At 44.7% G+C, this 14,530-nt stretch overlaps 1 long non-coding RNA gene across 1 annotated transcript in view; it reads left to right on the top strand.

Annotated features, from left to right (window-relative positions):
* LOC101942429 (uncharacterized) overlaps positions 1-14,530 on the top strand; it is a 49,301-nt gene that overhangs the window by 19,318 nt on the left and 15,453 nt on the right. Inside the window, exon 2 of the long non-coding RNA XR_006175527.2 lies at positions 10,934-11,080. This is a non-coding gene — a long non-coding RNA (uncharacterized LOC101942429). The remainder of the gene's footprint in view (positions 1-10,933; positions 11,081-14,530) is intronic.

Below are 14,530 nucleotides of genomic sequence, written 5' to 3'. Positions count from 1 at the left end.
CTGTAACCACTAATGTACAACTCCCCCCAGAATCTGGAATAGAACCCAGGATTTTTGAGTCTCAACATTCCTCTGCAGTCAGCAAATGGTTGTGAAACCCACTGTCAAAGTGTGTGCCTCATCTCCTTCAAGAGGCTCGCTCATGTTGAGGATGACAACCTACTACTGCTATCAGTTAGCTCAAGTGACAGATGTCTGTCCTTTGGATTTAAAGTTTCTAACCCTGTTGAACTATTTGGGAGTCCATATGATTCTACATGACGGAATTTCTGTTTTTTCAGTTTGCTTTTTTTAAAAACTAGGGAACTGAAGAATGAGGCAGGAGTCCTGTGCAAATGATAGTATGTGATCATGTAATTAAAGAGTGTACCATAAAGCACATACACAAGGGGGCTAAATTAAGGTTTCATCGACAACTTTAATTCTGACATTTCCTAACTTTTGAGTGGTTAATTTTGCAGTCTTAATGTTCTTTTAAAGAAGTTTTTGTATGTAACATATACACAAAATAGTGTGTGTGTGTGTGTGTGTAAGTAAGTGATCATGATAAGATAATTCCATTCCCCAGATACTTGATGTGGGTCAGTGGGAATAAGCATTGGCTTTTAAATGTGATTGTGGGTAAGTCTACATTGCAATTAGAAGACATCGGTGAATGGCCTGTCCCAGCAGACTTGGGCTTGGGCTAAGGGGCTGTTTAACTGTGGTGTAGATGTTCGGGCCTGGGCTGTAGCCCAAGCTGTGGGACCCTCCCACCTTGCAGATTGTTAGATCCCAGGTTCCAGCGTGAGCCCGAAGGTCGACACTGCAATTAAACAGCATCTTAGCCTGAACTGCACAAGCCTGAATCAGCGGATATGGGCAGCTGCAGGTTTTTCACTGCAATGTAGACATATCCTCTGAGTCCAAAAAGGGAACTTCAGCTCTGTTCTGCTTTTCACTCTAATTGCCCTTAATATATTACTGTCACTCTCATAATTCTTGTCTATGGCCTATGCTAAGTTTTTAAACTGGAAAAAAGTATTTGAAATCTTTAGTTTTGATACTTTTCACAGAATTACGGAATGACTCTTCCTTTAGGAGATGTCAACACTGTATATAAACACCCACAGCTGGCCCACATCAGCTGACTTGAGCTCATGGGGATTGGGCTACTGATTGTAAAATTGCGGTGTAGGTGTTTGGGCTTGGGCTGGAGCCTGGCCTCTGGGGCCCTTCCCCCCTCAAGGGGTCCCAGAGCTTGGGGTCCAACCCAAGCCTGAACATCTACATGGCAGTTTTGCAGCTCCACAGGCCAAGCCCCATGTGCCCAAGTCAGCTGACACGGGCCAGCTGCGCATGTTTAATTGCAGTGTGGACGTACCCTAAGAGGCGTTTTCAAAACCAATTCATTTTTACCGTGCAGGAGTAATTGCTTTCAAAGAGCGGGAAAACATACTTTGTTTGCTCCTGTGAACCTCCTGGGTTTTCAAAAACTGACATATCATTCGCAAGTGTTTACTGTAACAAAAAGCTTATGGTGAATAAGCAATTAGTCAGGAGCTGTGATTGCTGCACTAGAAGTTTTCTAAAAATGTCGGAAACAATGATTCAACAATAGCAAATCTTAGATGCTGTGTAAGATAAAATACATTGGGTGTGACTCTATAGAAGACAAAGAATCAGAGTGTATAGAGCTAAATAATAATGGGCCAGAAATCTTGTTCACTTATACAAATAGGCCCATTGACTTCGTGGGACGACTCACCAAAGTGAGCAGCTTTGACTCTATAAAAGCTTAGCTCAACATTAAATAAGAGTATGTATGCTACACCAGCTGTCTTTAATTGGATTTAAGGGTTAATACATACAACTAGCTAAATCACAGGTAAAGTATAAAGGGGTCTTCATACATTAGTACTTAAGGTAGAATTATCTTACTGCTAAAAGGAAATTATTGCAGACAGCAACATATCCCCTTTTGATCATGTAACATTAATGATGGTTCCCAGTATTTTAAAATCCGAATGCTACAATCTTACTGTACAATGGACTAAGTTATTATAAGTTCTGTGCTATTTGGAAAACAAAATACTACCGTGTGTGGCACACGACGTTCTAACAACTGGGTATCAAATTCCAGTGGGAGTTTTGCTGCAGAAAGGGCTGCAAGATTTGACCTAATTACGGTAATTGAAATGCTGTGATAAAATACCTTAGCCTTTGCTTTATAACATCAGTGTCAGACTCAGATTCACGAAAACATTACAAGTCAAGCAAGTTGGTAGTTATATAGTTACATCGTAGTAAAAATGTGAAAGATGTGTTTCTGGAAACGTGTTAATAATTAAAAATACACTTCCATCTAAATGCCCAATATCTACAGTACTTAGAAACAGCAATGGCTTAATTACTTCTGTTGATTTCAGTTATTCATTTGTGGTTCATCAAGCTGTAAAATAGTATAATTTATTGACTGCAATATAAACTGGATTCGTGCCCATATTATTCAATAAAAACAATACGCTGCAAAAACAATACAGAGACGAGGTCAATTGCCTGGAGTTCATGAGACAGTTATATCATCTATGAAACTGAATCAATATATCCTAGCTGCTGTTCATTTAAAGACAGCTCAATTACTTGCTTGGAACTCATAGTGGATTCACAAAGGTACTCAGGCACTGAAAACCCAGAGTTAGGCTCCACTGCAATTCACAAAACTCCCACCAAGCCCCGTAGGCACCTAAACTCACTTGGTGCCTACATCGTCAGGGTAAAAGTTTCCTAGGGATCTAAGTTCCTGCCTCCAGGTCTGCACACTGCTGCTTCATTTAGGTGTCCTTTTTCCTTCCTGATCCCTGGAGCGATAGACAACCTGGGGCAAGAGAACACCTGTTCACCTGCAAGGTCATATCTGGTAGGTGTGGTCAGATCATGTCCCATTGAAAATGGTCACCTTTATAACTTTCACCTCAGTGGTGAGCGCATTCGCCTGGCATGTGGGAGACCAAGTTTCAGTCCCCCCGCCCTCCCGCTGAAGGAGAGGGTGGATTTGAACAGGGGTCTCCTACCTTTCAGGAGCATGCACTAACCATATGGGATATTCAGATTTGGGGCTCCCTCAGTCTCTGCTGTGGCAACTGTTCCACTGTGGATAAATAATTAAGAGTCATTAGAGCAAGGGAGCTGGACTCTGGGTCTCCCACATGGATATCCTAACCACCAGCTACACAGTCATTCTCATACTTGCTCTCTTGCTGGCCCAATGACTACTTAATTATTATTAATAATTATCTATAATTAAAGAGTCATTGGACCAGAGATTTTTCTAGGCACTTAAGTCCCTTTGTGAATCTAGCCCCTAAGTCTTAGTTGGAGTCTTATGGCTATGTATATTAAAATATTCAGTGTGATCCTACAGATGAAATAGGAGACAAAGTAGTATTCCATGGTTCTAACCTCAGCTCATTCATTTATGGGCTGTGACATGTTGGGCAAGTTACTTAACCATTCTGTGCCTTAGTTTACAGGTCTATAAAATGGAAATAACAGCTTCCTCAATCTCAGAAGGGCATTTAGCAGCTTAATTAATCTATTAAAAATGCTTTGAGAATCTTAGAAAAAATATGCAACAGAAGATTTTATTAATTACCTATTATATTATTATTAATATTACCATAATTCTGAAAAATACCAGCACTTCCAATGCTACATTGATAATCCTTATGGTACAGTGTCTCCTTGTACTTATCAAACAGAGCAATATTTGTATGTGTATGCCTGCATGTTACGTTTGAACAGAGGTGAAATGTTAAGGTATTTCAGCTGTAGCACTAATTTTTAGTCAGAGCTTTGAATGCACTCTACAGATTCTCATCGTGTAGCACATAGAATCAGAGAGGTGGCCAAGACCAGAATGAAAACAAATTGAATTATTTTCATACTGCCAAATCATATCTGTACTGCTGCCAGCAACCTTTTGAACTGTTTTCAAAACGTTCTTTGAACATTAGCTGTTGTCTAAAGAATGTAAAAATATTTTCTTTGTCTGGAATCTAATAAAATTGAACGTAATAAAGTCTTGTGTTGCATTTGTTATGATCTTTTTATTTTATTTATTTTTGACTTTTTATCGTTTGATATTATTTACATTTTGTATTTAAATATATTTTGACTGGTGGCATCTAACTTACCATGTAGTAAAACTAGTAGTAACAGATGACCAACAATCTGTGTTCAGAGAGTGATTAGGCAAATGTTCCTTTATGAATCTGGACAAACAAATGCCTGCTACACCTTTATTGTGAATGATACTTGTTCTTATATGGTGCCTTTAAAAAAAGAGACAGACACAGCAAGGCCTAATAGACTATGCACAAGACTGGGAGCCAGGAACTCCTGAGTTCTAATCTTGGCCCAGCCACTGATTTATTATATAAATGTAAACCTTGTCTGCACTGAGTATTTTTACATCAGTGCAAACTCCTAGCATAGACGTTCTGCACTGATGTAAAAATGTTTCAAATCAAAGTAAGTCACCCAAGAACAAGTCACTTTTTCCTTAGTCAAGTCACTAAGGCCCTGTCTATACTAGGATTTAAAAGGTGCATTGTTAGCATATATTAACCAACACATTCTAAATGTGTAAGGCAACACATATTGTAACAAATGGCAAAATATCTGAGTTAAAGTCTACACTCCTTCCTAGGCTTTAACTTGACCAGTTTAGCACATGGTAAAGACAGTGTTGTTTGCATGTGGTAGACTGTGCCTTTAAATTCTAATCTAGGGCCCAATCCAAAATGCATTGAAGTCAATGGAAAATGGCCATTGATGTCAATGAGCTTTGAATCACTCCCTGAATCTCTCAAGATAGCTCATGTCATACATAACCTTTGGTTTTTGAGACTATTATTTCCATCAGCCATTACCTTCCCAAGCCACCTTGCTGTAGAATAGTATCCCAGAACAGGTGAATCTCCCTGATGCATATATCCTGCAGCTTTGCCGGGCATAAGACTTCGGTGCTAAACCCCTCACCTGCCACCCTGTGTTTTAGCCACACTATTGCATTTCTTTTCTGCTCTGGGGAGAGAGGTTCCAGTCTCAACTGGGGTTTCTAGGCTCCAATGTAATGCAAATAAATAATAAATACAATAATAAAATAATAATGTCAGTAGTTTTATTTTCCTCTGTTCTAACTGAGCACCTCCCGGGCACTCAAACATCTCTTCATGACATGACCAATATCTAACAGCTTGGGCAGGGATTTACCCATGAAACTCATGGGGCCTGTATCTTTCACTACTCTGGGGACCTTAACCCCTTTCAAATTCTCAGCTCTTCTCTAAACTTCTTTCCATACTCCAGTGAGGACAGACAAAGTCTCTCATCGTTTTCTTGATTTCAATTATTGAGCTTCATTTCTGCCTACTTGTCCTTCAAAGAACTTCTCTCAGTAGTCTAACTCATAGCTTTCCTGGCCCTATTCACCAGAGAAGACACAGAATACAGTGCTGTGGATGGCATATAGGGAGTCTACAGTTCTTTCTACAGCCAGTTAGGATCACTGATGAAAACAAGAGGGTGCACATTCTGAGATCTGCAATATTGAGGTTGAAATCCATTGTTTTAAAGTAAGGTATTTTTTCCTCTCCTAATTTGCCTAATTCCCCTAAAGCATATCTCCATCAGGTTGGTGGTTTCCACACAGATGACTCACACTATTTGTAAAAAGCAGCTGCCATACACAGCCAAAATTATAGGAAAAATACAGGAGCAGACAAGTGATTAATCCATTTTCAGGTATGTCGGCCTCTGACCTGATTCGTGTACAAATTCCCATCCCAATCAAGGGACCATATAGTAGCCTAAATACAAAAGACAAAATTCCATCCTTGGATGAATATACAGCTCCCATTCAATCGTTTCTGCATATGGAGTTTGGTCCAGAAGGGAGTCACTGTGGGCCAGAGCCTAGGGTATGGCTGATGTGCATGGGGAGTAAATTGAGAGAAGCAAAGCTAGGTTCGGGCTCACATTTGTGCTCCCCTATTCCTGGTGCTACTTGGTGAATTGCTGTAGTGTAGGTAGGATGGTAGAACTGATGGAAGTTCAGAGCAGGGTTGGATGGCACAGTGGTAAATAGACCTGAGCAGTGTCTACACCGCATCTTTCATCATTACCACCCCATATTGAGCTGACTTGGTGGATACTGGTGGTGAAGCAAAGGTCTCATTTTTGCCAGCATAGATGGAGAGATTTAAGCCTAGTTCTGCAAAGCCTTTAAGCGCACAGTTAATTTGAAATATGAGCTTAAGTCCCACTGAAAGGAAGTCAACTTTAAGTCATATCCAGCTATGAAACTTTATGGTGCCTGTGACACGGTTAAGGTGGGCCCCATCCCGTACGGGGCGAGTGCACCTGCCTTTCTCGGGGAATAGGGGCTGGTACACGAGCCTTACGTGCCTATCTCCCTCAGCTCAAGTCTGCATGTCTGGGTTTAGCTATGGGTTAGAGTGGCCCAATGGCCAGAGTCTATGCAAAATGCCCCGCTCATTCAGGGTAGTACGGCCTAGTGGCCGGAGTCTATGAAACTTGCCCCTACTGTCAGTGTGGCCCAATGGCCAGAGTCTATGGGGTCACAGGCCAGAGGGGGGCCTGGGTCCACCCGACTCCACCTGGCCCCAACCCAGGGCCCTAGTAGCGGTGATACGACCAGCTACCAGCTCAGTGGGGAGTCCCATCAAAATATGCTGAGCTTACCTGGGAGATACCACTCCGACACCATCCCTGGGTCACTACTTACTGTAGTCTCGGTCATCGTAGTCCAGGAGGCATTGGGATCTCTTAGTTCCCCAGCACTGGCCGCTCCCTGGGGCTCCATGGGCTGCTGGGGTCTGAGGCTGTGGTCCACATCTCTGCTCCCCTCTGGCACAGGCTGGAGACCGTCCTCATCAGGAGGTCCTGGCACACATCCTTCCCCACCAGCATCTCCTCTAGACTGAGCTGGGTTGCTTTATACTGGTACAGCTGGAACATGCCCAGTAGGGAGGTGGGGGTGTGGCTTCCTCAGCCCACAATATGGTGTTAACCCCTTCTCGTCCGGTGCGGGGTGAGCGCACCCTGTCATAGTGCCCCTTTAAACCACACAAAACTGCGGGCATAAAGGAGCCCTGAAAGTGCTGTATCAGGCAAAGGGAGGATTCCTCCAGCATACCGGACTTTTAGTTTCCAGTCAGCACTGCTAACCGGACACTCGGGTCCCGTTTTCTACTGGAGTTTCCAGTCTAAAAGTGGATACCTGGCAACAGGGCTGCCAGAAAAGCCTGGGGGGAAGAGGGAGAGGTGCAGGAGGGGCAAGCAATCATTTTTAAAAGTGAGAGGGCTAAGCTTTAAAGGGGGGGGCAAGTGGTGGGTGGGCTAGGGAGTGGAGAGGAGCTAGTGGGCAGGGCCATGTCTGCTGTACTGCCCAGCTAGGTTGGAGACTGTGGGGATCAGCTGACACTGTATCCCCAGCCCAGGTGACGACAGCCAGTGGTGGATTTAGAGTTAGTGGGGCCCCCAGGCCCTGTGCTCAGCTTCATTTTTGGGGCTCCTCCTTGGGACCCAGCCAAGAAAAAGACCATTCTCTCTTATCTCCTCCGTCCCCATTTTTCATTCTTTTTTTCTTCATCCTCCTCCTATAAGTAATAGCAAGTAAATGAAAATAAAGTGAGGTACCTTGATTGTTCTTGTAGTCTAACTTATTTTTCCACAGACCACTTGAAAATCATGGAGGGTCTCGATGGACCATTTAATGATCTTTCCAAATATTATAAAAAAAACATTGGGGTCTGGCCAGGAGCTAGGGCGAGGGAGGGGGCTCAGGGTTGGGGCAGGAGGTTGTGGTGTAGAGCACTTACCTGGGGCAGCTCCTGTTTGGTGCTCAGGATGGGGGTGAGGATGTGGGGTGGTGCAAGAGTCAGGGCATAGGGTGTGGGAGGGAGCTGGGTATGTGTGGGGGTGCAGGAGTCAGGGCAGGGGGGTGGGAGTGTGTAAGAGGGGTGTAGAAGTCAGGGCAGGGGGTTGGGCTGTGTGAGGGGGAATGCAGGAGTCAGGGCAGGGGGTTGGGGGGTGTGAGGGGGTGCAGGGGTCAGGGCAGGGGGCTGGGGAGGTGTGAGGGGGTGCAGGGGTCAGGGCAGGGGGCTGGGGAGGTGTGAGGGGGTGCAGGGGTCAGGGCTGGGTGTGTGTGAGGGGGTGCAGGACTCAGGGCAGGGGGTTGGGGGTGTAAGGGGGAATGCAGGAGTCAGAGCAGGGGGCTGGGGGGCGTGAGAGGGGTGCAGGAGTCAGGGCAGGGGACAGGGGAGGTGTGAGGGGGTGCAGGGGTCAGGGCTGGAGGTGTTTGAGGGGGTGCAGGGGTCAGAGCAGGGGACTGGGGAGGTGTGAGGGGGTGCAGGGGTCAGGGCTGGGTGTGTTTGAGGGGGTGCAGGGGTCAGAGCAGGGGGCTGCGGGTGTGTGAGGGGGGTGCAGGACTCAGGGTGGGCAGAGGGCTGGGGTGTGGGCTGGGGTCGTAGGAGTGCTCACAGCAGGGGGCTGAAGGGTGTATGCCCAGTGATGAGCTGCCAAAATCTTAGCAACCGGTTCCCTATAAAAAGTTTTGATTTAAGGGATGTGCCACAGTATGCATTTTTTGTACCAATAGGGTTACCATACGTCCATATTTTCCCGGGAGGAATTTTTAAATTCAGCGATTTAAGAACCAAAAAGCCTGACATGTCTGGGAAAATATGGATGTATGTTAACCCTACCTAAAGTTTTTTTTTTTAAAAGATGGACCTGAACTAGAAATGAGCTCTGTTTCACATGTGTGGGTCCTCGCCACTCCCTGGGAGTGTGTGCACATGTATGGGTCCCAGCTATTCCCTGCCCCCTCATTGAAGCAGGTGTGCAGGGTTACTGCCCTGGGAACTGCAGGGCACCAGTGCACGTGGGGCTGGCTGCAGACAGGGGCATGGGGCAGGGCTAGCTTCAGGCAAGGGGGTACGGGGATGGCTGCGGGCAGGGCAGGGGGTGCGGAGCAGGCTGAAGACAGGAGGGTGCGGGGTTGGCTGGAAGCAAGGGGGTACAGGGTTGGCTGGAGATGGGGAGTGTGGGGCTGGCTGGAGGCAGGGCAGGGGCTAACTGGAGGTAGGGGCTGGCTGCAGGCAGGGCAGGGAGGTGCGGGGCTGGCTGGAGACAGGGGGTGTGGGGCTGGCTGGCTTCGAGTAGGGCCGCAGGGGGGTGCAACAGGGGTTAGCAGGGCTGGAGACAGAGGAGTGTGGGGCTGGCTGGCTTCGGGCAGGGGGGTGCGGCAGGGACTGGCTGTGGGCAGGGGTTGGGGGCTGGCTGGAGACAGGGGCTGGCTGCAGGCAGGGTGGTGGGTACTCATGTGGAGAGTGTCTCGGAGCAGCCTGGGCAGCAGGACGCAGCCCAGGCCCAGCAGAGCAGCCGAGGACCCACCAGGCAGCAGTGGGAGCCCCAGGGCCAGGGGTCGGGGGAGCAACAGCAGCAACAGGGCCCGTGCCCACATGGCTCCCGCAGCACAGCGCCCCCGGCGGCCGGAGGAGGAATTACATCACTTCCCGGACAGAGCCCATCAAAGCCGCAGCGCTCCCTCGCAGGGAAACAGGTTAACAACCGGTTCTAAAACTGCTTCAAAATTTAACAACCGGTTCGCATGAACCGGTGCGAACCGGCTCCAGCTCACCACTGGGTATGCCCCGATTCCAGCCCCTTCCCCAAGGCCCCGCCTCTTCTCCTCCTCTTCCCCAGAGCGGCAAGCGGCGCCATGGTAAATCCCGTACTGGGGGTGGGGGCACACTGGGGGCAAAAGCAATGTCTCAGGTGCAAGGCCACACAGCACACAGTGCTGCGGAAAACCTGGGCAACACTGGGCCCATGGAACAACCCAGGGAGGCTGCTGTAACTTAGATACCTTGGGCTGTCTTTAATATGATAGGAGCTGGTGCAACCCAGGATTAAGAGCCTGCAAATCTGGTTTAACCTCCTTGCCTCCTGGGCTGCACATTCTGTGTGGCACCTCTTAGAAATACAGCTCAGAATCTCTCCCTTCGTATTTAAAATATCCCGAGAGACTTTACAAAGAGCAGTGAGTTAGACGCTGGTGGTCAGTAACTGCGTAGGTAAACATAGCAGCAGTTATGAACCCAGAAGTAACAGGTCTCTCTCTCTCTCTCTCTCACACACACACACACACACACACACACACACACAGCCATGAACATGCAATCCTGTTGTACAGAGAGCGAGAGAACATGCCCAAACCACTAATGTTATCAGTATCTCTTCTCGCAAAGAGCCACACGGGATCTTTCGTTTCCACTTGGACAGCCAGCAGAGCTTTATTCTTCTGCCATTCATGTAGGCACACACAGTGTGAATCTTGTGAAAACAGTTCCCGTACCTGAGCGTTGTGTGACCCTCATAAAAACAGCTGCGTTTTTTAGAAGGAGTGTAGCAGTGTCAGCTCTTGTATCTGAAGACCCTCGACAGCAGAAAGTGAGTGTGTACCATTCTACAGCCAGGAGAAACCTCCTTGTAATAATGTCCTGAGATTTCAGGGCGGACAAGGAGAACTATTCCAATATACACCTCCCCCCTAGTATGTGGCCAATTTGCTAAACTGGTTTCATTGATATGGGTTGTGCATGAGTCATGTACTACATTGGCAAATTCCTATGTAAGAGAATCAGATCATTTCTATGATACACACTACAGACAGGAACAAGTGTGATAATATTAATAATGTCTTGCAGTAGCATTTCTAGAAACTGGTAGTAAACAATTTTTCCATGAGCACAGGACTCACCTACCCACTGAAGAAAATTTGTATTTAAAGCATGAATGATTATGTAATTTGGGTACATTTTAAAGATGCCTTTTTGTATTATTCCCAAAATACTAATATTAGCGTATAGCCAGATATCGGCCATCTATGCCACCGTACTAAGAGTTTCCTGGGGATTATTCCTAACGGTGGCCAGAAGAATGGAAAGAATCTGCACCAGGCCTGTCATAAATACACTGCTAGATGTCTTTGTCTACCTGCCCCCAAACTGTAAGCATTCCTATTGTATTCAACTTGGGGGGTACTGTGGGTAGGGGAGGCAAAGGTACGGTCAATGTGTGTATGTACAAATTCCAAATTGCTAGCTACACCCCTCATTAACAATAGCTAAATATACTGACAAGGGGTGCAGCATACTTTGCCTTTGCTGTACCCGGACAGCTGCCACTATTTCATGATGGAGGGAGTATCTCCGTGGGAATAGTTAAACTGTCCTCTGAGGTGGTATCTACCCTCCATGTCATTCCAGTGGACAGATCCTTGCCTGTGGTTTAAGGTGTTATCAACTTAAAGGGAAAGTCTGTGGATTTCTATGTTGATAAATTCATAATGAAGTGCCCTCTGTTCTTCCATCACACACAGTCCTACTAATAAGCTGACAAACTAGGAAATGTTAGCACCGAGAGCTACTCACTCTGGACTCTATGAATAGGATCGCCTATTTGCCATTGTTTTTCCATTACCCATGTGGAAAATAAAGACAGGTTGTAATAATATTATTGAAAGGCTTGAGCTGATGCCTAATTAATGCTCCTGAATGTTATGTCCTTTTTGTTAGATCTCTGGCACCATAACTGAGCAGAGCAATAGATGAAAGGACACAGGACACAATCCTGCTCTCATTTAAGTCAATGGGAGTTTTGCCAGTACTTGATTTTTAAATCTGGTACATCTGAAAGTTTCCTCAATTCAGTTCAACTCAGATTGTAACATTATCAGCACCAAAAAGGAAAATACAACTCTGAGCAGGTATCTTTCCCAAAGTACTCTAAAACAATGTCTACACACTGCCTAGAGTCAAAATCTTTTTACTTTCCTCGGGGTTTGGGCTTTATTAACAATTAGGCAACAAATTTTAGCTCAAACTTTCTCCCCAGGCTTAGCTGCTGGTAGGGTTCCTGCCTCAGAACTGTCTAGATCCTCTCACTACTGCCTCTTCTGTTTCCCTTTTAATTGGACAAAATAACAAACCACCCGCTTCATTGAGCCAGCAGAGCTACTTAAGCCTTTCCCAGTAAGACCAATACCAACAAACAGGATAAGCGTTTCAGGCAAACACCACCAGCTTGTTACAACATAATAAAAGCTTTATAAAAATCAGGAGAAAAACCATTCCCTTCTGGGTGCTTTGTCTGTAGACAAGTCCTGTAGAGAGACCTGTCAGTTTTTTGCCGCATGAGCATGTTGCACAGTACCAAAAAATAACCTAATAGTCACAGTTAGAACCAGGTAAATACTGCAGCCAATCTATTCACAAATGTATGTTCAAATAAAGACTGCATATTAGCCTTGATTACATTCATGTTCCCTTTTCACTAGTGTATGGTGAACAACCATTCATGGCAGATCAATTCAACAGAAAGTCAACAGAAAGTGAAAGTGTTATGAATGCTCATCTGATTAGGTATTCACACCTGAATACACATGCAGGAGCCTACTTGCAGAAGTATTTGCACCAGAAGGGATTGCGTGGCCATCTTTAAAACTGCAGGTCTGGGAGTCAGCCAATCAAGAAGCAGAAACAATACCATGTGATTTAGGTGACTATTTACACCATGCAAACAGCAAGCAATCCATAGGCTGACTGATGTTCACATAAACGCATTCACCTAGTAATTACAAACAGCAAACAAATGAGTAAATATCAAAGTCTGTTCACAGATAATTTGCAAACAAAAATAAGCATTAAATTAATCAAACTAACTGAAAATAGCTGACCGACTCTAGTAGCAATTCTTTATAATTGTTTTGTCTCAGATAGCCATAACATTAAAAGGAGATTAAAAAAAACTACTAGAGATTAACAATTCAAACCTAAGAGCGACTATTGGGCAGTGCTAACTAGAGGCTTTATTCTAGAAATAAGGTCAGCTTTGGAAAATAGCAACTATGTCTTCTCTGTGGACCCAGTCAAAACTAATCAAAACACTCCTGGTAACACAGAGGAAATATCTCAACACTGTGATAAGGAAAGTAAGTGTAGCTCTTTAGTTTCTCAAATAGTTAACAATGATCCGATGGTACAATACTCAGCATAGGAATTAATAGTCAAGAGAAATTTAGCAGAAGAAAGTACACTTTCAGTTTTCTTTCCTACAATTAATTAGAAAATCCCATATCTGAAAGGAAACATTGTGGAAATGGGAGTTATTTGGATGTGTATTAGGCCATACGCTATCATTCTGCTCTATGAAGAATGCTTTATTAATGCTAATCTGATCCCTATGCTTTGACAGAAGTTACAGTTTCCTTCCTCTGCAATTCCTAAAGCTGAATTCTATTATGGGGATTTTTTTATGGGGGGGACATTATTATTTCACTAAATTACTTCATCTTCTGGGAATAAACTTACCCTTGAACTAGGAAACTAAATGGCTTTTTTAAGGATGCAAGTCTATTTGGAAATAGTGTATTGATGAATGCTATTTTTTTCTGCTTAATTCTGCTTTTTTTTTAATAAACACAATCTGGATGTAGTGGGAGGTAGCTCATTTATGAAACCTTTTAAAACCAATCTATTCTGACAGCTAGCACTGATGCAAGTGGAAACAGGTATTCTGAATTATATTCAGACACCACACAGAACCCCTTTGTTAAATTAAACACCCTACTTTAGGTGGCCTGGGAAACTGTATTAACATATCAATAGCATTCTGAAATTCAATACCATTCATATTAGAAGAGTTCTGAGATGGGGTCTCTTCTGCTCCCATTGTAATCAACGGGGAAATTTCTTTTGACCTACATAGGACTGTGGTTGGGCCAATGGTTTTCCTGGCCATTGTAGACAGGGCCCTGTTAGTGTGATTTTATAGACTGGTTTATGGCATGGGTAGGCCTTGTAAACACTGCCTAGAGAAACTAGCCTCTCTGGTATGTCTACACAGCAATAAAACACCCACGGCTGGCCCTGTCAGCTGACTCAGACTCATGGGGCTATAAAATTGCAATGTGAACCCTTCTCCCTCACAGAATCACAGAGCTCAGGCTCCATCCCAAACCTGAATGTCTTGCACAGATGAGCTGATCTTCTGATAGAATCTGTGCAAGGCTCTCTAAAGTAAACTTTTCATCCTTTCTCTGAACTTTCCCTTGAAAATTACCTCTAATTCACTTGCTGAGACCCTTCACACAGAGATGGTTTCAAGTCTCCTGATTACCTCTACAAAAAACTTTTTAAGTAAGCTAAACTAACTATAAAGTGACTAAATGAAGCCTTCTACTTCTCCTTATTCCCTGCAGTGCTCCTATTTACACAATCTTGGACCCCACTTCCCTGTTCTTATGAGTTTTGTGTGTGAATTCTAATAACTTAAGCTATTTTTACCAGCGCTAGTCCAATGAAAATGCATCTGGTAGAAAGTCATGGGAAGCAAAATTGTTATTTTCACCACAGTCCTTGGAATTGCAAAGGATGGATGAGCTACCATTATGGTTACC

The sequence above is a fragment of the Chrysemys picta genome, chromosome 2 (assembly GCF_011386835.1).
Source record: "Chrysemys picta bellii isolate R12L10 chromosome 2, ASM1138683v2, whole genome shotgun sequence".
NCBI classification, from domain to species: Eukaryota; Metazoa; Chordata; order Testudines; family Emydidae; genus Chrysemys; species Chrysemys picta.
Note: the sequence above shows the minus strand (reverse complement) of the source record. Positions and strands in the feature narration are given on the sequence as shown.